We start from the raw sequence: 25,570 nt of genomic DNA, 5'->3' as shown, positions 1-25,570 counted from the left end.
CACAAAACAATCTCGTCTCAGGTTGAAAGACGGTTCCAAGAGATATCTAACTGTTTCGAGGAATGACTATTCAGACTGAACGAGATGATTGCGTCCTCATGCCAACAGCTTGGTACAATAGCACAATGGCATGGTTGAGGCACTTGAGTCGAGGATTTGGCTTCCAGTAGTACAATAATGGAATTTTAATGAACACTTGACATGTATGATGTTAATTATGCACAGCAGAAATTGATGTCAATTAATCTGTAAAATAATATTGGTTTATTATGTATAGAGAATTTCCAGCTCCCTGGGCAAAATCGGTGCATCGTAGGCTGTTCTCATTTGTCAGCTGGTGTGTCTGAGCTTTCGAATAGGGCACTATAAGTCGCTACGGAATATTTTTTCTATGTTTTTGACGTTTCGTGGCCTAGTTGTTTACGATTCGGACTTAGAAAAATGTCATCGTCTTTTGAACCTAGAAAAATTTCTCGATTAAAAACGTTGCGTTAGTGTGCGTGGGAAAATGTGCTGATTTATGACTTGATAACGACACGGCGGCTCCCCTTCAGAAGATCCTTCTGGGATTTTACCGGAATTCCATCCGGGATTCTTCAAAGAAATTCTTCGTGATTTGTTCCAGGAATCCCCTTAGAAGTTCACTGTGAGGTTGTTCTAGGAATTTCCTAAAAGGTTCTGTCTGGTAATTCTTTCAAGAGCTCTTGTCAGAATTCCTTTAGGAAGTACTCCCAAGATTCTACCAGAGATTTTTTTCTGGTAAGGAATACCTTCTGAGATTAAAAATCCCAAAATTTCTCCAGAAATTGCTTTGGAGTTACCATCGTAATTTATCCTTAAATTCCTCTAGATTTTTTTCCGCGGTTGTCCCATATAATTATTCTAGAAATTCTTTCTGTGATTTCTCGGGGAGTTCTATCTTAGATTCTTTTTGGGTTTCTTTCAGAAGTTCCCTCTGGAGTCTCTTCTGGAATTCCTTAAAGTTTCCTCCAGGAAATCCTTCCAAGATTCCTTCAGGGATTCCTTTTGACACTTCAAGGGATTGCCATGCCGGACCGCCATGAGCCTCTGGGTCTGCTATTGCTGCGATGTTATGCTGGGTTCCAATATAACCCTTGTTTGCAAATTTCGTTCCCGCCCCTGCGTAGAGTGTGGCCGACCCACCTCCACTTTCGCTCTTGAATTTCTGTCGATATCGACTTTTGATGACATCGACGATGGAGCTCCATGTTGAAGATTCAATTGTGAGTCCACCATGTGTGTTGCTTTGGTGTTCTCCGCTGATAACACACCATTTTTTTCACTCGCCAAGACAGCCCTCGCCTTCTTGATCCGTGCACCTATGTCGATCTTCCTGCCACCATCGGATGCCATTTGGCTACCACGATATTGGAAGGTTTCAACGATCTGCCCAGCTACCGTAAAACTGGAAGGGTTGACTGTGTTTACAACCAACGATTTGGTCTTGTTGACGTTGATGGTAAGACCTGCCATTGAGGAGCGATCGGCGAGATCATCGAGCTTGCTCTGCATATCAGAGCACCGTTGAGCTAGGAGAGCAACGTCATCAGCCAGTTCGAAGTCATTTAGGTGATCCATGGTAATGGGCTGTAACAGTAACCCACGATGTAGTTCAAGATCAATATCACTTACCAGGATCTCGTCGATTACGATGAAGCACAATAGCGGTGATAGGATACATTCTAGCATCCTAGCCGCTTATTCGAATTGTAACCAGATTCTTTGCCTTCCCCCAAAATTTGAGCTCATTTGGTTGGCAATTAGTACTGCACAGGGTTAGTTGACTCTTGGTTTTCCTAGGCTACTCTTTCAGCCACAACTTTCCCGAGCAAAGTCTAACAGCAAATTGAAAACTAATTTTGATGTTGTGAATTATGATAACACAGGTTGTTGTCGTTTTGATCGTTTGAACGGTTAAAACATCAAAATGAGAGCAGAAAAATGTTCCCGTAACAGCAAGTTAAAAACAATAAATGCTATATTATAATTACACTAATGGTATATTCTTAGAGTTATTATACAAGGTTGCCTAAAACTTTTGAAATAACTTAAAAACTTATTTTTGACAATAGTTTGAAGTGACAGCAAAACGAAATCTAAGTTTGAAATCAAATTTAGTCAAGACCAACTAATATCAAATTGTGATATCAACTTGCTGCTGAATACAAATCGAGTTTTCGATTTGCTAAAATTTTGTTGTTAGACTCTGCTCGGGTTGCCGAAGACCGCATTGTTTCACTGCAAAATGCAGTGATGCCCACCATATAGTTTAACCATCATGAGTAAAGGTTTCGATTATGGATAAAAATCGGTAACTAACTAATGAGACATGCGATTTGAATGCAGCCTTCGGCAAAGTTGTAGCTGATAGAGTAGCCTATCAGTACCAGGAGTCAACTAACCATCTCAGGAACTTGGGAAAATGCTACGGTCGATTTAATGAAAAACATCGTTTTCCCATAGTAATTTCCATACAAACTTTGAAGGGATTGTGCAGTCTCAATTTTCAACCAAATGAACTCAAATTTTGGGAGAAGGCACACACTTAGAAAAAATCATGTAAATTTCCGTCACTCTGGATGCACATATTCAAGCAACACATAAGACGCAAATTTAACGTTGAACAATTCGTCATTGAAATAATCGTCATCATCAAATATTTGAAAGCAGTTTTTTTCGTTCAAAACAAAAGTCTTTGCTATGAAAATATATTCACTGTTCTCCACATGAGGAATAGAATGCAGTGAATATATTTTCATGGTCGATGTTGCGATATACAGAGAGAAATCTGCTTTTTATTTTCCGAAAAATTATGACGGATGCTTGACCCTTAAATGTCCAAGTGACGTAATTTTCTGACACATTTAACTGAATATTTAGTCATATGAAACGTAATGATGCGCGATTCACAAATTGTTTACGTCACATCGAACTCAGTTTTAAAAGAATGACGTATTATTAAGTCAGAAGATTTAAAAATTTGCATCATTAATTTTTTTAGGTTCTGTGCAATAAATTTACATCACGGGTTATTTTTGATTTTTTCGTAGTGTTCATAGAATCTGGTTACAATCGAAAGCTCCAGCAATGACCCGGATGGGATGGGACCGTTGTGCAGCACCCTGCACGAAAATGCCTTGTACTGTGCTTCAATGAGGCCGATAATTTTCTCAGGGACAACCTTGCGCCTGGGGGCTTCAACTACCCTAAGCTTATTCATAAAAATACCGCTAGATCGGTCAATTTTAAAGCTACATAACAAGTGCCTTCAGCAAACTTGCTCAAAATTGATAGATCTACAATAAGGTGGCCCACACTTATATGAAAAACAAAAATTTCGAAAAATGCCAAGTCTTACCTTTTCAATCAGTTGTTTCGGACTCTCAGAAGCTACGTTCAAAATTTGAGCAAAATCGGTTGAGCCTAAGGGGGTGCTCAAAACGCTTGAAGTTTGTATGGGAAAACTTGGCCAAATGTATGCAGAAATTTTAAGTTTTCGAATTTTACCACTAGGTGGTGCTGGAAGCGTACAATAATCAATCCCTTTGGTATTATTGTAGGTGAGTATATGCAAAACAACTTTATCGAAGACCGCAAAGTGATCCAACGTCTGTGAAAAAAGTTATACCGTAGGAAAAGAAAGGATACCCGAGTAGAGGAGAATATCACATTAATAACTACGAAATCACATAATCTGTTTTTATATCTTGTATTGTTATTATTTAATTATCAAGGTATAGGTTTTCAATAACAAATTTTGTAGGACAATCTCATCAATCTCATTGATATACATTCACTCAATTACATTTCAATAACTTGTTTTGCTAAAGTACAAGTTTTGTTATTGTTGTACTATTGATCAACTCATCAACAATAGCACAACAGTAACAAGTTTTGAAATCAAAGCAACAATTCGATAATAATGACCTGTCCTCTTGTTTTATTTCATTTTTGTATTCAGTTAGGACGGAAATTTCTGAACGAATGAAAATTCCTTAAATAATATTCGGAAAAAAAACTTGGAAGTTCTGGAAGAACCCTTCGATACCCTGGAGAAGTCTTCGAAACAGCTCCTGGCGCAATCTTCTTAAAAACTCTTCTGCGCAATTATTCGAATTCTTTGTAAAAACTTTTGAAAAACTCCTGGGGAAATTCTCAAAGAAGTTTTCTGAGAAATCTTAAGATGAAATTCGGTGCACATCATCACGAAAGAAATCCTTTAAGGGATTCTGTTCATAATTCTGGAGGAATTTCTAGAGGAGTCTTTGAAAATCTGTGAATGATTTTGTGGAAGAATTCTCGGGGAAATTTCTGGAAGCTTTTTTCTTTTACATTCTCTTAGAATGAATTGAAAACTGAATGTAGTATTTCCGAACATTTAAAGTATTGTTACTCGTGTTATTGGTGGGTTTTTGAGACAAAGTGATTTGTTTTATCATAATTTACTTAGTTACGATTTTGATATTATAACAAATTTTGCTTTTCAATTATTATCAATAACATATTAATATCAAAACTTCAGCAATTCTCTTGCATGTATTGCTATATTTGTTTAAGAAATGTAACCAATTTTTTTTCGGACAAGGACAGAATTTCTAGGGGTTTTCTTATTGAATATTAATTGGAACTTCCACAGAAATTTCTTGGAAAGTATTTGGAGTAACAGTTATAGTATATTGGTATATTCTCCAAATTCACTGTTATTAAGTTGTTATTGAAACAAACAAAACAAGTTATTAAAATTGTTTTCCAAGAACATTTTTTTGTTATGATATTTGTTATTTTGCCGCTTATGACAGACAAGTTTATAACATGACATTAATCGATTAACTTAAAAGTAATCGATTCAATTATTCAGTTATTTTACCAAAATAACACAGCTCCTTATGCTGTTGTTATTTCCTTCTGCTCGGGTAAACTTTATTGTTATTTTTCCAATACATGTAAAGGAATAATATCAATAATGAAATCTCAATACTTTGCCTCACTTTGCCTAGGGTATAACTTTTTTCACAGCCGTCGGATCACTTCGCGGTCTTCGACAAAGTTCTCTGGCATATAGTCACCTACAATAATACCAAAGGGTTTGATTATTGAATGCTTACAGCGCCACCTGGCGGCAAAATTCGAAAACTTAAAATTTCTGCATACATTTGGCCAAGTTTTCCCATACAAACTTCAAGCGTTTTGAGCGCCCCCTTAGGGTCAACCGATTTTGCTCAAATTTTGAACATAGCTTCTGGGAGTCCAAAACAACTGATTTAGGAGGTAAGACTTGGTATTTTTAGATTTTTTTATTTTTCATATAAGTGTGGGCCACCCTAATCTACAACTATTCCGAAGAATGTATATAGTTATTGTTGCAAATAAAAAAGTTTGGTTCCCAATTTCTTTGAAAATATGGACCACCCTAATTTTCATGTATATTGAAAAGAGGGCCTTATTTTTAGGAACAACTTTGTAGAAGACCATATTAATCTAGAAAATCATTTAAAGGCGCTGAATGCACCTTTCCTCGTAAATCTGGTTCGTGGACCATTGCGCAATGAGATGTTTTGTTATTAAATTGTGCATCTATTCGATAGCTCCATGATGTAGTACATAAACATGTTATTCAGTTATTTCACTGCTTAATCAACAAATACCATATCAATACCAAACTCTGCTCAAATACCTCCAATTGTTATTGTCATGTTCTCAAAACATTTTATAGAATAATGAAATAATAACAATTGAAAATATTGGAGCACAGGTTGTTCTTTACATGATATTTGTATTCTCTTCTGCTCGGGCAGACAGACCCTTCCGTCCCCCTCTCCGAGTCATTGTAGTTTAAAGACAGGCCCTTACTAGTTGAATGGATGGTGAAATGCTTGAAGCGATCTCGGGAATAATTTCCGGAAGGATTTCCAAAATGCTTGGAGGAATGACTGAAGGCTACTTGTATTTATTTCTGAAATAATGCCCGGAAGAAGTTTCTTCAGAACTTACGGGAGGAATTCCTGGAGGTATCCGTAAAGGGGCAATTATTGATGAGATTTTCTTAGAATCTGCAACATTCTGGCATACTGAGGTAATCCTGAAGAAATTCCTAAATCTCAGTTCGAATTTTTGAAAAACATCCATAAAGAAATCCTGGATGCAAGGCATTTTTTTTTTAAATATCGTACAAATTGGGCCGAAGGGACTCAGATTTGCATGAAACTTTTTCCATAGGCAGGGCTCATGGATAAATGAATAAAAAAATTGAGGAAAATTCAGGGTCGCCTATTTTGCCGGAAAACTCAGGTGGAAATTTCTTGTTTTTCCCTGACACTATTTACTTTGAAAAATCATAACTCAAGAACGAAGCATTGTAGAAAACAAGTTTTTTTTTTTGAAAATGAAAGCATTTTTTTTCAAAAATAAAAAAAAACATGAGCTGGACAATGTTTTTCACAAAATTTTCCACAGTTGAAAAAATTTGTAAAGAAAAGCCGGAAAACTATGCCCGAACTCGTGGAAAATTAAAAAAAAATTGAGAAGATTATTTCACAAAATTCAAATTTTTGGAATGCACTTTTTTTCGTTTGTGAGTTATGGTCATTTTTGTTTAAAAATGTTCAAATGTGCCATATAAGCCTTTTTTTTGAAAAATAATGATTCAAGAACGAAGCATCGTAGAGACAAAGTATTTTTTTAAGAAAATGTAAGCAAATTTCCTCAAAAATCAAAAAAAAAAATGAAATGGAAGAAGTTTTCCACGAAATTTTCCACAATTGAGAAAATTTGTAAAGAAAAGCCGAAAATTTTCCGCGAGTTCGGACATAGTTTACCCGGCTTTTCTTGTTGAATTTTCTCAACTGTGGAAAATTTTGTGAAAACTTTTTCCACTTCATATTTGCTTTTCGATTCCTGAGAAAATTTGCTTTCATTTTCTGAAAAAAAACTTGGTTTCTACGGTGCTTCGTTCTTGAGTTATGGTTTTTCAGAAAAGGGCATATATGGCACATTTGGACAATTAAACAAAATTGGCCATAACTTACAAACTAAGACATTCCAAAAATTTCAGCAACTAAAGCTTTATAAAATAACCTTCTCAAAAGTATTTTTCAGATAATTTTCTACAAGTTCGGGCATAGTTTTTTCGGCTTTTTTTTTTACAAATTTTATTAACTGTGGAAAACTTTGTCCAGTTCATATATTTTTTTTATTTTTTGCGAAAATTTGCTTTCATTTTTTATGAAAAAAAAACTTTGTTTCTACGGTGCTTCGTTCTTGAGTTATGAGTTTTCAAAGTAAGTAGTGTCAGGGAAAAACAAGAAATTTCCATCTGAGTTTTCCGGGAAAATAGGTGACCCTAATTTTTACCGTTTTTTTAATTCATTTATCTATGAGCCCTGCCTGTGGAAAAAGTTTCATGAAAATCTGAGACTCTTCGACCCAAACCCGTACGGTAATAAAAAAAAATCCCCTGGAGAGATAATTTCGAACAGGATTTATTTTTTCGTGACCGTGCGATGAGCGTTACCAGTCGTTTAGGCGTGTAGTCCATTTTATGAGCCGATTTTATGAATGAAAATTTGACAGGAGGTAGCGTCTTAAGGTTGAAGGATTCGTCATTGATATAATCGTCATCATTAAAAATTCCAAAGCAGTTTTCGCGTCCAAAACCGAAAATTTCCCAGTGAAAATGTATTCACTGTATTGTAAGTGGAGAATGGAGTACAGTGAATGCATTTTCAAAGCGAAATTTTCATTTTTGAACGAGAAAACTGCTTTTGAATTTTCAATGATGACGATTATATCAATGACGAATCCTGCAACCTTAACCCGTGAAAGTCAATATCATCATCAACATTGTTGTCACTTCGTAAAATGGCTCGTTGTGTGCTACAGAGTTTGGTACTTTGAAATGAAAAAGCATTCATAGTACGCCAAGAAACTATTGCTGTTTTTGCATAAATAACTTATCGCGGTACAGTTTGAAGGTACTGTGAGCCGATTTGTCAATCCAGACTTTTTTGCGACCACATCTAAGTGGCACTGGGGCCCAATAAACTCCAGATTAGAGGGTTAAGTTATGTTTTAAAATAATAATATGAAAACAAGTTTTTTTTTATATTTTGCATGATTGACAGAATCTTAAAGAAGAGAACAGGTAAAAACCGAACACAGTGTTAATTATAAAGTTTTAACGCTAAATGGAAACGATTCCCGCCGCTCATCTTTATGAAATAGCCAGCAGTCTTCCTTAACCTTCCAGGACGCGCGCCATCAAGTAACCGAAACTGCACCGCGCTCGCGCTGTATACGAAAAGCGAGGTTTTTTGGTAGTGTTGTACTTTTCACAACAGCGCGCGCGCTGAAGGTTTAATATTTGGAAAAGGTGAAAAGCTTCATGTAATTAATCTTTCATAAGACAGTTGGAGTCTTCTTGTATTATCTTGTGCACGCACTTTATCTTTATATAAAATATATCTCTATCTTGAAAATTGAAAACTTCAAGTCATTCACTATCATCAAACCGTTTGACTGTCTTTTCGAACTTAATTATGGAAGTTTCGTCACTGCAACTTTGGAAACCAAACTAATCCGAATCAGATTTGGGAAACTTTTAATTCCAATCAATGTTCGTCGCCTGTGCAACACCCACATCACATGTTGAAAAGTTTTTCCATCTATAACGCTTGAATGAGTTCGTTTTGAATTGCTTGATGAGCAGGGTGTGAAAATTTAGGGGATTATTTGATGCCACGAATTCTTGATGGAGATACGACGAGAAGAAGGTAAATCATACCAATCTATATTGTACCGAGATTCAAATCCTCTCCAGAAACCAACAGTTTCATCCTACTTAGAAGCGATATTTCTTACTGCTGAAGGTTGGAAAGCATTCTTCCCTATTTAATATACTTAACGCAAATTTCGACCAATTTAATCTATGAGTGGGTTTTATCTGCAAATACAGCCCCATTAGCAAAGCCTCAGGGAAGTGCTTCCATTTTAATAATCTATTCGGGACCCCCACCCCATAGAATACCAACACAATGAAATCAACCTTTGACTCGCCATGGCAGAGGGCAGAGTAAATTTATAATCCGGAGGAGCCAGTGAGCTCATTGAACTTTAACAAATTAGGCAGACCGAGTCCGGAAGGTCTTATTTTTACCCGGGCCTCCCGTTTCACAGTAGTAGCCAACCCCACAAACCTTCGCTTGGCTAGTGTTGGTCTAGGCATAATTTACCCGTGCGGTGTTCGCATCAAATCGAGCCCCTTTTGATAACAAACAGCTGGGCCCTGGAAAGCCCGACTTTGATAAAGCTACTGGTGGTGGTGGTGGTGGTGGTGGACATTAATGTATTAGTCGTGGTGGTTGCGTGCACACTGGCTAGAAGGCTAGAAGCCACCTGTCGGCTCGTCGCTTCCCCGCCAAATGAAGTAGCTAGATAGAACAAAGCAATAAAATGATAATGATGTTAACGCTTATTATGGCGATTACGGCCAATCACGGGTGGGAGGAATACCTATTGATGATGGTGGAAAGGAAAGACTGATAACGGTATCGACTGGGGGAAGCTTGGATGTCCTGTTTTGTGCTGCATGTGCTGAATACATTAATGAGTGAGTACTAGATCACAGAACGACGATTGAAGGCTGAAGAATGTTTGCACAGTGAAAGAATAACAGATACCAGACCGCAGCTCAAATCTGCAAAAATGATCGTATTCTGTATCAACTTTTTCCAATTACGTATCGACAGAAGAAGCGTCCATCACAGTTCTAAAGGCGCATTTCTTCAAAAACTTGTTCATGAGCAATAGAAGAAAATTAGTTTTCTTCAACGAAATTGTGCGCCGGAATTCGCCCACAAATGCTTCCACGGGTCAGACGATAACAAAGACCGCCAGACAAGAGTCACTCTGGTCCTCTCATGATGGACAGAGCCGTAGCGTGCGATTGGCCAGGTTGGCCCCCGCCAAGAGCGCCAGCCTCAGAGGCCTAAGGATAGAGTAAAATAGGATGATGCTATTGTGTTCTTGTATGTCATCAAGGTTTCACTATTTTCAGTATCTAAGATTGGCAATATGTTCATTAGTTTTCCGTATTCTCAAATTTCTTTAGCTTATTCTAGTTTATTTTTATTATTTACCATAATGTTACCTGGGAACTAATCTACCATTTTATTTTCATAACTAGTTTAGCTTTTTTAATGAACACAGCAAAATCAAAATGCTTTCAAAATTACAGTAATTTTTGTTTCAAAAAATTCCTATATATTTATATAATATAATGTCTGAAGGTTACTTTCGAAGATTTTCTTCGCATTCATTTTTTTCTTTTATTCCCTAAGAAATTCAGGAAGTTATTTTGGAATTAATACAGAAATTATTAAAAAGATTCCTCAGAATATTTCCCCAAGGATATGATTAATTTTCCACAGTTTCCTTAAGAATATTCGGTAGATATTCTTTCAAGGAAAAATTTGTAAATATTCTTCAAAGATACCTTCAGAAATTCGTCTGCATATTTCTTTGAAAATTCTTCATAACTCGATTTCTCAATACTTCTTCTTTACAGTGTTTGTCCAGGAGACCTTCAATGATTTTCTTCAGAAATTTTCCAGAGTTTATTACAGAAATTTATATAGAGACCTCTACAAAAAATATCTATAAGGATTACTTAGAAACTCCCCAGGTAACCACTAAGCATTTGAATAAGCCGTACAGTAGACCGTAATAAGCATTTCAACTGCTTCCTGCCCTACAAAAGCAGTTCGGATGCATAGCTGCCTTGAATTAGCATAAGCTGTGCTACTCAAAAGCTTTTGGCCGTTAATTAGCATTTCAACTGCTTGAGGTGTTTTTGCTCGGAAGCATTCAAAATGCCTTTCAACTGCTCTTCAAATGCTAAGAGCAAAGAGTATGAGGGATATGTTATGTGTTTGACAGCTCATGCTGTCTCTCTTTTACAAGGTTTATGCCTCTGTTGACAAGTTAGCACATATGAGCTGCTTATTCGTTTTCCCTTACTCACTCAAAGGCTCAGCAGAAAACATTGCTGCAGCTGATTTGGTTTGGGAACATGGCCATTATCATTTCTCATTTCGTCGGAACATACGTACCGAATTGGTGGATGCTTTGGCGGATCATAAGATTATTCGCAAGAGGAAATCATATGCTAGGGTAATTTTCCAATTGTTGCACGGCTAAAAACTCGCCTATTGTTGCACATTCCATGCTTTTCTTATGGGGTGTGCAATAATTGGCGAATTTTTAGCCGTGCAACAATTGGCAAATTACCCTATAGATCAGAGAGGGAACGAAAGTGCTGTTTACAAAATGGAATATCTATTTGTTTGAAAACGTGTTTTGGGTGTTGGAACTGAAGCTATTTTCAGTTTCAGATCATTCTTTATATTGGGGGTAAAATCAGCGTACGACATCGAAACAGCGGTAGCATATCCTGGAGCGTGGAGCAGAAACTTGAGCAGCAAACATGATTGAGTAATCTCCGGATCGTAAGTTCAAACACCAATAACTGCTAAAACATGCAAAAAAATACCACCTAACATCAGCTGGAGTGTGCAAGAACGAGGAAGCGGGAACGCTGAGAGAGCGAGAAGCAGACGTAAATCTATTTTTGTTTTGTTTTGCTCGACGAGGCGTTACGCTTTTTTGACATTTTGATACGACGTTCCTGAAGGTGCTGCACTCAGACAGCCCGTTATTTTGCCAAAACCTGCTGTGGGGTAGCACTATAGGCGCATATACGGTCAATTAGCATTATATGCCTTGTCCTAAGGACTACTATAATGGTGAAGGAATGCTATTTTAAATGCTTACTGGTTACTTGGGTCTTCAGTAAATTTCACTAATAATTCCACCATGGATTCTTCTATACGAATCAGCAGAGATTGTTTCAGAAATCCCTCCAGGGAAATGTCTCCAAGAATTCTTTTAAACATTCTTCGAGGTATTATTTTTAGAAAATCGTTTTAGATTTCTTTAGAAATTTTAGAAAAGTTATCAGAAAGTCCTTTAACCCTTTGGAGCCGAATTTTTTGGCCAAGGTTGCGGCAACCTCGCTGGTGTAGAACACGCTTGTTATGCTCGGTTTCATCGCCGGGGTCATATTGACCCCTTCAGCTCCAAAGGGTTAAATAGAAGAAATCTCTCATATCGCTTAGAACATCTACCATTCCGAAATTGTTCCATGTTCACTAGAGATTGATCAATAAATTTCTGCTATAATTCTCTAGAAAACATTTCATGTATTTTTCTCATGAATTACTTGAGTAAATTTGCAATTTCTTCAGAAATTTCTCTGGATGTTCCGCTGGAAAACCTGCCATTGATTTTATAAAAAAAATACTCCAAGGATTCTTTCCAAAGTCTTCCATGGATTCCTTCAGAAATGTCGCTATGAATTCCTTCATAAAACATTCTAGGTACCGTAAAATGGGGTGTTAAGAACTCATGGGGTGTTAAGGGATTCATCTTTACACACTACTTTGAAAAATCGCCAAATCGTATAAAAATTGATTTACTTATTCCTTATTCGCTTCAAATGTGTCTTGGAAATAAAGGTATACTGTAAGGATTACCACTCATGAAAATACGTTTTTAACTGGACACTAGACATCAAAAATAGAACGGCGTTGCTTTCTCTCAATTTGGCTATCATTGAAACATTCATTTGTGAGGTCAGAAATATTATTAGGAAAAAATATGTGAGTAATCGTAAGGTGTTCTACAACTCATTTCAATCGAAACTAGGGTAAAATATTTGATGTAACTAAGGTGGTTTTCAAACCCAAACATTTTTTGTGAAAAAAGTTTAGTTTCATAAACTGGTGGGGTGTTAGGGGATTAAATTTCTCATATAAATTTTTTATTGAAGTTTTGAGGCGATTGATTCATTGTATAACAGTTACTATTCTGAATGACGTATTACGGATTTTATTTTTGGTCATAGACATTCTAACAGTTGCTATGGATGATAAATTCAACTAATGCAATATAGATCTTAAGAAACAAGTGTTAGATTGTACATATGTCTATTAGAAAATTGGTCAAATTTTTATTACTCAATGCCGCAGTAGTCCTCTCTTTACAGAAGTTTGTGTTCTTTAGGTGTTTTGTTATGTTTTTACGAAGGCGTATTCTTCAAAATAGATTTTCCGTCTGTTTACTTATTTAAATATTACTAATGAAAGGCGCTAACAGCTTTTTGAAAATGTGGAATATGCTCACTTGTTTCATATATTATGTAAACCAGACTGCCACTAACTCTTGCAAAAGAAAGTATTTATGAAGATGAATCATGGCCGCTAAAATACGACCTATCAGCGATGTTCCAGAATAGAAATATCAGCATTGAATACACAGTTTACACCCTGAGCCATCTAATGATGCTTTCATTTAAAACATTTCAATTTAAATGAGTTTTTTAAAAGACAATTACACCGTCTTCGACCTTGCGGCCTCTACAGACTGAACATTACAAACATACGACAACGGACAACACATGTAACACCCAGTAGCCCAGAGGAGAATTTTCCGTTCGACGAAAAGTTTTCCCCGACTGGAGCGGGAATCGAACCCGCACTCCGAGGCTTACGAGACACCTAAACGACTACCGCCGCTAACCGCTCGGCCACGAAGCCCACAAAAAGCTTTAAATACACATCCTTAGTTTACAACCTGTTGGTCAGCCTGAACTATTCAATTTGGTTACTCTAAATAGTAACTATGAATAATGTGTTTGTTAAAAATTAAAGCCACTCAGGTACAATTGACGGTATTTTTCCAGATTTCGAGGCTTTAACAAAAAAAACTCATATGCAAAGATAGATGACATTGAAACTGTCCCTCCACCTTCAGGACTATGATAATCTTTTAAGGTGATGTTCAAGAAATATTACAGTCACTGTTTACAATTAATCAATTTTTATCTTTCTTTGAAATTTAAGAACTTTTACATTCATTCCCTTAAATTCCTTAACACCCCATTTTCATATTTTCCAAAAAATCGCACATTTTGTTAAATATGATCAATTTCTCCTGAAAATCGTCATTTTTTGTAATCTATACGCATAGTAGGCAGCAAGACAATGATCGGATTGCTTTTCCTGAAAGTTTTCAGACGTTGAACCCATGAATTAATGAGGACGAATTTTTTTTCCGTCCCTTAACACCCCATTTTACGGTATTATTTTTAGGAATCTTTCAAGAGATTGTTTCCTGTGATTGACAGCCGTTAAAGTAATTAAGCCAATAGTCCTTATGAAAAAAAGCATTGGCAAAATTACCCCAAATCCTTCGAGGATGTAAAGAAAAAAAATCGGAATGATCTCACCCAGTTCCAAGTTGTCGAATGACCGCAACCACTCCTTGACTCCTTCAATTTTCTGCAATACTATTGACTACCAAGTGTGCATCCATTTTTATCACTTCACGAGGATGGACAATGTGTACCTACCCCAAACATGCGTCACTTTTGTTTTTTTTTTTTTCGCCGAACAATGACACCCGATCGAGATCCCCATCGCAACTGCCACAAACACGCGCCTTTTTCCCCTTTTTTCTTCGAACACTGCAACGCGACCGAGATCCCCATCGCAACTCGGAACAGCCAACAATGCTGATCAGTAAGTGGAGTGAAATTGAAACGTGAAATTTTGCGTAATCATTCGATTTCCAGTGCTATAGGGGCCCATTGATAGTCTACATCTTTTTGCTCCCATCTGATGATCCATTGGCAAAGGTAAGTAGGAATATCTGTTATATCTGATATGTCGAGAATTAGTGCATATGACGAAGTAAATTTCATCCCTTATCTGACCTGTGCTTCGACCAAAGCGGAATCGAGTAGACGCCCAAGATGGAGATCTTACACGTTCGCCCAATGTGGCGTAAAAGATTCATGTATGAATTATTCCCAGAACTCGTTGAAACATGACCCCTGAAATATTTGCACGAATCATTTAGGAAATTCTTACCGAAAACCCTTAAGGAATTCCTCCAAAGATTTTTCTATAAATTATAGCAATTTCTTGAAGAGTTTTTTCTGAGAATTATTCAAGTTTATTTTTTTATACATACATACACACATTTATTTGTTCAAGATCACATTTAAGACAAGACATAATCAACAATAGTACGCTACAATACTCGGTTTGTGGTTGCCGCTCTCCATCCTCGGTTGCGTCCATCGCCAGATCACGCTCCACCTGGTCCGCCCATCGTGCTCTCTGCGCTCCACGCCTTCTTGTGCCAACCGGATCAGTTGCAAACACCAGCTTTGCAGGGTTGTTGTCCGGCATTCTTGCAACATGCCCTGCCCACCGTATCCTTCCGGCTTTGGCCACCTTCTGGATGCTAGATTCGCCGTAAAGTGTAGCGAGCACGTGGTTCATCCTTCTCCGCCACACACCGTTCTCCTGCACGCCGCCGAAGATCGTCCTTAGCACGTATCCCGCAGTTTTGCACACCGTCCATCGTTGCTTTAATCAGTCTAGTCAGCTTCCCAGGAAAGCCGCTTTCGTCCATGATTATCCATAGCTCTGTGCGGTAGATACTGTATATTGCTTTGAAGTCGATGAACAGGCGATGCGTTGGGACCTAGGTTGGGACCTAGTATTCACGGCATTTCCGGGGGATTTGCCGTACGGTGAAGATCTAGTCCGTTGTCGACCGGCCGTCGATAAAGCCGGCTTGATAACTTCCCATGAATTCATTCGTTTTAGGTGACTGACGACGGAAGATGATTTGGAATAACACTTTGTAGGCAGCATTTAAAATAGTGATCGCTCTGAAGCTCTTGCATTCCAAATGGTCGCCTTTCTTATGAATGGGGCAGATTACCACTTCCTTCCACTCCCTCGGTAGCTGTTCGGTTTCCCAGATCCCAGCCGGTGCAGATAGGTGGCCAATTTTCGTTAGATAGAAAGACGATCAAGAGAATTAGGTCGACATTACCGAGTGAGAAGTGTTTTAGTGAAATAGTAGGAGAAAACATAGTAGAGTGGAGGCGTAGCGACCTGAAGTATGTACTAGAATACTATACCGACAACAGTACGGGCTAAAAGTTTATGGACAGTGACGAATATTTTTTTATCCCCTGATGAAGATTCAATCCGGGTTCGAAGCGTTACAGCAAAAATAAGTGTTTCGTTAGCCAACACATAAGACAGCAAGCCAGAAAGAATTAACCGCTGTAACTCTCTCAGTCGAAAAAATCCAAAAAGATAAGGGAGGCTGTGTTGAGAAAAGGTGCTACGTATGGCCATATTTTGGAGGCGGCGAAATCAATAAGTCGTAGGCCGTTTTCGTTCGTCTGCTGGTGGGCGCTGAACATTCCAATCGTCAGTCTGAATTCCTCCTCCTGGCCTACCTAAGCGTTGAGATCTCCTACGATGATCTTGACGTCGTGGCTTGAGCAGCGGTCGTACTTGCTTCTGGAGTGTGGGCTGTGCACGTTCATTATGCTGCAACCAGCATGAATTTTTGCAAGAGTATCTTGAGCGACACATAGAACAATACTTGAAGCAATTCTTAGAGAAAAGTCTGGATGATTTTCTATAAGAATTGTGATTTAACTTTTGGATAAATATCTGAATGGCTTCTAAAAGAATTTCTGAAGGTGTTCCTGATTCCACCTGGAAGAAGTCCTTGAAAATTTTTTGCTTAAATATTAGATTTCATGTCTCACAAAAAAAGCAATTCTAAAAACATCCTATGGTTGAAAGAGCATGAGCATTAGGTTAATAACACAGCGCATCATTTTTTTTTTGTCTCAAGAGCAAACTTATATGACTCTGACAGATTTTGGGCCGCTGAATCCGAATCCGAGCTCAGATTTGCTCCAGCACATCACAATGTTGTGCTTTGTCTCAGTTTATAGGGCAAAATATGCAATTTTAGGCTTTTTTTTTTATCGCAAGACATTAATCATTGAACTATTTTTTTAGACAATCAAATGGTAAATTGGTCAATTAACATTTAGATTGACGATTCATAAGAGGGCCCATATAGCCGAGGCGGTAAACGCACGGGTATTCAGCATGACCATGCTGAGGGTGACGGGTTCGATTCCCGGTCGGTCCAGGTTCTTTTCGTAAAGGCAATTTCCTTGACTTCCTTGGGCATAGAGTATCTTCGTGCCTGCCACACGATATACACATGCAAAATGGTCATTGGCAGAGAAACCTCTCAGTTAATAACTGTGGAAGTGCTCGTAGAACACTACGCTGAGAAGCAGGCTTTGTCCCAGTGAGGACGTTACGCCAAGAAGAGGAGGATTGACGATTCATGCACGTATTTCGTTTTACCAAATCAAATTTGTTATATTTAAGCATTTTATCACAGACAAACAGACATAACTTTTAGAGGAAATTCATCAAAAACTTTTTCCTGGTGTCATTTTGATGAGCACACTACCACCTGTTGGTAGAACCGCGTGCGACACAGTCGGCCATGATGGATTTCAATTTGACGTTTTGCTGACACGCACACTAATACACAAATTGTTTGTAATTTTCGTTTGCATCATTCAGCAACGTGTACACTGGCAAACGTCAAAGCGATCGAACTCTAGCGCCTCTGGTGGAACGATCGAGGAAATCAAATGAAACTTGAATTGATCGTTAAATGCATGTACCAAGCCGTTTTGAAGAGTGTTACGTCTGTTTGTCTGTGATTTTATGTTTCATAGTAAGTAAACTTGCATGCAACTTTTGGAGAGTGACTTTTATAAGAAATATCGTACCTTACATAAATCGTTTAAAACTATGAAATTCACTGACACGTCTGGACAATTGTCAACTGACTCTGCTGACCGCTAGAAACAATCATCGACCTCATTGAAGCGCAATGCAAGGCATTTTCGAGCAGAGTACTGCACATTCGTGTCATGTCCGATTTCATCCGGGTGGTCGTTGGAGTGTTGCAAGGATGTATACTATCACCGCAACAATTCCTCACCGTAATCGACGAGATCCTGATTAACCTTCACATTTCCGACCCCCGACAACTCATTTTGAAAATGCTGGCATTTCGTCAATTTTCACCCAATTTTTTTGAAGTCTCCCTTAATCGATTATAAATTGGTGCTAGTTTATCACACTCAAGTGGTCATGTAACATCCGGAACCATTCCGGAGATATTCCGGATTGAACTGGGGGAGGAGTCTGTTTTGCCAAATGCCTAAAAGTGGTTATTTCGTGTGTTATTGTGTTTGAGAGGCCCCCACAGAACCTATTTCAGGTGTTCCGGAGTGGCCATATCAGTTGCTTCATACTTCAGTAATTTATTTCTGCCTCGTTCTCTTGAAATCATGAAGTTTGATACGTCGTACGGCATGTTTTGTTTGCAAACCAGAAATGTCCCAGATGTCACCCCCGTGGAACCTATGCTAGATGTTCCGGGGTGGCCATATTAGTTGATACAGACTTCAGGGTATCATTTCTGACTCAATCTTTCGAAATCATGAAGTTTGATATGTCGCACGACATGTTTTGGATGAAAACCAGAAGTGTCCCCAATGAGGCCCCCGCGGGACCTGTCGTGGTGATCCGGATGGGTCAACTTCTTCAAATCTGGTTATAGCAGATGTGTTTTATTGTTCGCAATGAAAATTCCGCTGAAAATCGATGGTTCAAACCCAATAACACACGAAATAATCATTTTATGTTATTTCGGTTCCCTCCCTGACCCCAGTACAATCCGGAATATCTCCGGAATGGTTCCGGATATTGCATGGCAACTTGGATGTAATAAACTAGCACAAATTTATGATCGATAGAGGGCGACTTCAAAAAAGTTGGATGAAAATTGACGAAATGCAGCATTTTGAAAATTAGATGTTGGGGGTTGGTAATGTGAAGGTTAATCATGAACCAAATCGTGGGTTGCTATGACAGCCATTGAACATCTTATTTAATGACCTCAAACTGGCTGATAATGTTGATCCCTTAGATCAGGGGTTTTCAGACCTTTTGCTTCGCGGTGCACTTCTTAGAAATAAATCGTCGCGCGGTGCACTCTTTCAAAATTTCTAAAAGATTTTATTTGTTGGTTACAAAAACCTAGTGTATTTTTCGATGCCACTTCCTGGTACATACACTAGAGATGTCGTTGAAAAGATTTTCTTTCACCGATCATGACTATGACTTGATTGTATTTCTTTATTACTTGACGAACTTTACTTTTCTGCTGGTGTTTTTTTTTCCAGTCCAGTAGGCGAATTCTGGCGCACCTGTTTTCGAAGAAAATATTTTTTTTTTGCTGGTGAGCAATGGAAGAAAAATTATTTTCTTCGAAGAAATTGTGCGCCGGAATTCAGCTACAGGTCTTTGAGAATTCTTAGCAAACTTGTCAGCACATCCCTGGTGAAATTCTTTCTAAAAATTACCAGTTTTTGGAGGACTCGTGGTGAAAGACTCGGTAATGTTCTGCTTCTGTACATAACAGATTTGTTACATAGCTCCTAAGACTATTATTCATAGTTCTTGGAGATATTTATAAGAACTGGTAAGATTTTTGGAAGATTTCCCTCAGTATTCATGCCAAACTTATAAGAGAATTTGATACAATTTCGTTTGAAAATAATGAGCATGTTCTCTGAGATTATCTTGGTAAATTCCTTGTGAATTGATACAGAGAGCCCATCTCGCGTTTTTGAAGATAAGTTCCTATAGCAACCTTGTTTGATTTCCGACGCGACCTATTGTAGATTTTCCTCGTGTTTTTTTAAATATTCAAAGATCTCTAGAACTGTGATTTTTTATAGTCTTATCAGAAACTTTTCTACAGTACCACCGTAAGATCACTTTGTCCTGGATTTATGAAGTTTTCTAAATTCTGTAAAAAAACATTTAGTATCTTTCATTGAACGCCCAGTGAACGACGAACAATTTCTATTAAAAAAAAAGCTTTTGTAAGATTCTTAATATTTACTACGATAGAAACCAAATCATTTTATTTTGGTTTTATGATGGTTAAATCAGGCCTCCTATATTCTGCGTAATTAAAAGATATATTTTGAGTGGTTTAATTACAAAACACACACTAATCATTATTGTGAAGGCAACATATTTGGAATACACGCGGTGCACTTAGCAAAGCTTCACGGTGCACCAAGTGCACCCCGGTGCACGATCTGAAAAGCGCTGCCTTAGATGAACTGCGCTCTGATACCTTGGCAGAGTAAGCTCAATGATCTTGCCGATCGCTCATCGGTGGTTGGTCTAAACTAGCATCTTCAACAAGGCCAAATCGTATGTAAACACCATCAACATCGGAAATTGTTGTTGGACTCGACTAACAGTTACACCAAAAACTATGTCATCGGAAGTTATTAAATTCCTCCAGTTCAATAATTCATAATACAGGGCCCATATAGCCGAGGCGGTAAACGCACGGGTATTCAGCATGACCATGCTGAGGGTGACGGGTTCGATTCCCGGTCGGTCCAGGATCTTTTCGTAAAGGAAATTTCCTTGACTTCCTTGGGCATAGAGTATCTTCGTGCCTGCCACACGATATACGCATGCAAAATGGTCATTGGCAGAGGAAGCTCTCAGTTAATAACTGTGGAAGTGCTCATAGAACACTAAGCTGAGAAGCAGGCTTTGTCCCAATGAGGACGTTACGCCAAGAAGAGAGAGAGAGAGTGGCATCGAATCGAAGCTTCACACCCGTTTTCCAGCGTAGCATTTCCCACCCCTCAAACCACACATACAACTCGTGGACTCGTGTCAACACTTGATGGATGTATCTTCCGAGGAAAACCTGGCAACTGCTCACCACCGTATCGTATCGTATCGTAATCAACATATGTTGATCATTAGCAGCGGGTTATCGCCGCCAGTAATTTGATTCTGGCCTTTTGTGCGTTTGCATTATCAATCAATCAGTTGGTACCGGGCAACGAATGCGTACCGTTCCGGGTCAAGTTCCGCCCATGGTCCGCTTCGTACGTTTAGGTGTTTGGAATTGTTTCGTGCACGGTATCTTCCATGCAACGGTATTCGACTCTGTATCGAAACTGCGCCTACTGCTGCCATAGTGTTCATCACGTACATACAGTTGAGAACCCGGATAGGTGGGTTATAACTGGGAAAACGCGATTTTCCTCACCTACACGACGCAGGTTTGTTGCTGGCGAAGCCCCCGTGCAGGAGTGCGTCTGTGGCGTGAGGCTTTGTTTCGTTTCTATTTCTGTATGTCTAGCAGCGAATGTGGCATTCGGCGATGCGATGCGGTGGTGGTAGCACAGATGGTAATGGGTTTCTGATTGCCATCGACAGGTCTATTATTAACGGTGATATTTCATTTCAGGTTTCTTAATTGATTGGCAATGGGTTGAAATGTGACATTTTTGAATTTCTGCGGAATGTGTGCCAATATAGGTTTTCCAATATATGGTTTTCCGGGTATCTAGCTTCGTGTTTGCAGCATATAACAAATCTACGTTTATAGCCATATATACCAAAAAGGGGGAGCGTAGATTGAAAATTGTTAGGGATAAGTGCGAAAAATATAATGATATCGATTTGAGTTCTGAGCACCCATGATGGTGCAGAACTGCAGAGGACCGAACTGAAAGAGACCCATCCTGGGTGATTGTCAGTCATCGCCTTGACCTGTGACCAGGTCAAATTTCTGTCGAATTCTTCTATTTTGTTGTTGCGCCGCCATGAGTCTCTGGATCTGCCTCTGCTGTGATGGCCTGCTGGGTTCTAATCTAACGCTTGCTTGCAGACCTCCACTTTCTCTCCTGACTTTCTGTTGCTATCAGAGTAAAAAATTTTCATTTTCAATGAGTGAAATTCATCATGAATATTGAAAATTCTCATCTGAGGGATCAAAATAAAAATCATTTTGGTGAATGAATTTTCTCACTCATTCATTCATTTTTCTATCACTGACAATTTTCACTGAGAAATTGAAATTTATTTCACAGAACGTAAGCAATTAAATGACGTAAATATAGGTCTTTTGTCTTAATAATACGTCATTCTTGTAAAATCGAGTGCAATGTGACGCAAATAATTTGTGAATCGTGCTTCATTACGTTTCATATGACGAAGAATTCAGTTAAGTGTGACAGAAAATTACGTCACTTGGGCGTTCAAATATACGTCACATGTGCCGCTTGCATATGTGCATCCAAGGGACGCAAATTTACATGATTTTTTTCTAAGTGTGTAGACCGTAACTCCCGATTATTCTTCCAATCACCTCAAAACTTGTGTATAGTAGTTAATTAGACTGCTTATTGACTGCATTATTTGTTCATTAAGTCGGATTGCGCGTCTGTTATCAGAAATTGCACATTTTACGACGTGCGAAAAAATATTCGTGACAGAGAATTGAATGAAAAAAGAGAGGCATTCAGCTGACAATGAATGTGGCCAAACACGAAAGAAAAAAATGAGTATTCCGATCTTCACTTTTAACCTTTGATTTTTTTTACACACTGGTCGCTATTGACTTTTGCTGACATCGACAATGGAGCTCCACGTTGGGGATCCAATTGTGAGGCTTATCAAAACAAAAACAAACTACCAGACGAAGAACAAAACTTTTCTAACCCTTGAGAAAGATTGAATAAACAATCGAAACGTCGGGCGTAGAAAACATGCTCTAGTTCTGACCGCTTCAAAGACTGAAAGCCGAAAAAGTTTCCCGGTACAATCTCCCAGCAGTCGAAAGCAACCAAGGTAAATTCTTCTCGGATGCAACCAATGTCCGCACATACCACAGTGCGAATATAGATTCGGATCACTGCTTAGTCGCTGATGCATGCGCTCAAAACTTTCGACAGTTATCACCACGCGTCGAAGTCGAACGCCACGGCTCAACATCGAGCAACTTCGTAACATAGAAGTGGCTCAAGACTACGCGCAGCAGTTAGCAGTGGCCCTACCAACGGAAGAACAGCTTGGCGCAGATACACTTGAAGATGGCTGGAGGGACATCCGATCCGCCATAGGTAGAACCTCGGCTACAGCACTAGGTTTCGCGAATCACAGAAACGACTGGTACGAATGTGAACAGTTGAAAAACGAGAAGAATGCAGCATGGGCGAGAATGCTGCAACACCGTACGAGAGCGAATGAGTCACGTTACAAACAGGCGCGGAACAGTCAGAACTCAGTCTTCCGGATGAAGAAGCGCCAGCAGGAAGAACGAGATCGCGAAGCGATGGAAGAGCTGTACCGCGCTAAGGACACACGAAAGTTCTACGAGAAGCTGAACCGCTCGCGCAGAGGCTTTGTGCCACAAGCCGACATGTGCCGAGATAATCACGGGAATATTCTCACGAGCGAGCGTGAGGTGGTCGAGAGGTGGCGGCAGCATTACGATGAGCACCTCAATAGCGACGTTGCAAGTACCGAAGGTGGCGTGGTAACAGATCTAGGAGTATGTGCACAGGACGAAAGACTTCCGGCCCCTGACCTTCAAGAGATTGAGCAGGAGGTTGGCCGGTTGAAAAACAACAAAGCCGCTGGAGCAGATCAACTACCAAGCGAGCTTCTAAAATACGGTGGAGAAGCACTGGTGAGAGCACTACACTGGGTCATTATCAAGATTTGGGAGGAGGAAGTATTACCGGAGGAATGGATGGAAGGTATCGTGTGTCCCATCTACAAAAAGGGCGACAAGTTGGACTGCGGGAACTACCGCGCGATCACACTACTGAGCGCTGCCTACAAGATACTCTCTCAAATTTTATGCCGCCGTCTATCACCGATTGCAAGAGAGTTCGTGGGGCAATATCAGGCTGGATTTATGGGTGAACGCGCTACAACGGACCAGATGTTCGCCATCCGCCAGGTGTTGCAGAAATGCCGCGAATACAACGTGCCCACACATCACTTGTTCATCGACTTCAAATCGGCGTATGATACAATCGATCGAGAACAGCTATGGCAGATTATGCACGAATACGGATTCCCGGATAAACTGATACGGTTGATCAAGGCAACGATGGATCGAGTGATGTGCGTAGTTCGAGTATCAGGGACACTCTCGAGTCCCTTCGAATCTCGCAGAGGGTTACGGCAAGGTGATGGTCTTTCGTGCTTGCTGTTCAACATTGCTTTGGAGGGTGTAATAAGAAGCGGGGATAAACACGAGTGGGACGATTTTCACGAGGTCCGTTCAGCTGCTTGGTTTCGCCGATGATATTGATATTATTGCTCGTAAATTTGAGACGATGGCGGAAACGTACATCCGACTAAAGAGTGAAGCCAGGCGAATCGGATTAGTCATTAATGTGTCGAAGACAAAGTACATGATGGCAAAGGGCTCCAGGGAGGAATCAGCGCGCCCGCCACCCCGAATTCATATCGACGGTGATGAAATCGAGGCGGTTGAAGAATTCGTGTACTTGGGCTCACTGGTGACCGATGACAACGACACCAGCAGAGAAATTCAGAGGCGCATTGTGGCAGGAAATCGTGCCTACTTTGGACTCCGCAGAACTCTACGATCGAATAAAGTTCGCCGTAACACGAAGTTAACTATCTACAAAACGTTGATTAGACCGGTCGTCCTCTATGGGCACGAAACATGGACCCTACGTGCAGAGGACCAACGCGCCCTTGGAGTTTTCGAACGGAAGGTGTTGCGTACCATCTACGGCGGAGTGCAGGTGGAAGACGGGACCTGGAGAAGGCGAATGAACCACGAGCTGCATCAGCTGCTGGGAGAACCAACCATCGTCCATACCGCGAAAATTGGGAGGCTACGGTGGGCGGGTCACGTCATCAGGATGTCGGATAGCAACCCGACTAAAATGGTTCTCGAGAGTCATCCGACCGGTACAAGAAGACGTGGAGCGCAGCGAGCTAGGTGGGTCGACCAAGTGGAGGATGATCTGCGGACCCTACGCAGAGTGCGGAACTGGAGACAAACAGCCATGGACCGAGTGGAATGGAGGCGGCTACTATGTACAGCAGAGGCCACCCCGGCCTTAGCCTGACCGGTAAGGTAAGTATCGTCAGCGGAAGTCGGGCCTACTACGGGCTCTAGAAGAAACTGCGTTCGAAAAGATTCACCCACGCACTAAATACACGATATACAAAACGCTCATAAGACCGGTGGTCCTCTACGGACACGAGACATGGACCATGCTCGAGGAGAACCTGCAAGCACTCGGAGTTTTCGAGCGACGCGTGCTAAGAGCGATCTTCGGCGGTATGCCGGAGAACGGTGTGTGGCGGAGAAGGATGAACCACGAGCTCGCTGCACTTTACGGCGAACCCAGCGTCCCATGCCAGACAACAACCCTGCAAAGCTGGTGTTTGCAACTGATCCGGTTGGCACAAGAAGGCGTGGAGCGCAGAGAGCACGATGGGTGGACCTGGTGGAGCGTGGAGATGGAGAGCGGCAGCCAAAAACCGAGTATTGTGGCGTACTATTGTTGATTATGCCATGAGATGGTTCTTGAAAAAGGGAATGTTCTTGGTGAGGGCTCGGGTTTAGTTTGATTTTCTATTCCACAGAATTATTACCTGTTCTGTGGCTTAGTTGGTTAAAGCACCGGTCTATCGAA

General features: G+C 39.9%; 2 protein-coding genes across 12 annotated transcripts in view; both read right to left on the bottom strand.

The window, feature by feature from the left end:
- LOC115263194 (SCY1-like protein 2) overlaps positions 1–25,570 on the bottom strand; it is a 447,209-nt gene that overhangs the window by 357,779 nt on the left and 63,860 nt on the right. The gene's annotated exons all lie outside the window — the stretch shown is intronic.
- The window catches only part of LOC134286733 (uncharacterized), a 40,205-nt gene that overhangs the window by 104 nt on the left and 14,531 nt on the right, over positions 1–25,570 (bottom strand). The gene's annotated exons all lie outside the window — the stretch shown is intronic.

The sequence above is a fragment of the Aedes albopictus genome, chromosome 2 (assembly GCF_035046485.1).
Source record: "Aedes albopictus strain Foshan chromosome 2, AalbF5, whole genome shotgun sequence".
NCBI classification, from domain to species: Eukaryota; Metazoa; Arthropoda; class Insecta; order Diptera; family Culicidae; genus Aedes; species Aedes albopictus.
The sequence above is the reverse complement of the archived record's forward strand: the minus strand, read 5'-3'. Positions and strand labels throughout refer to the sequence as shown.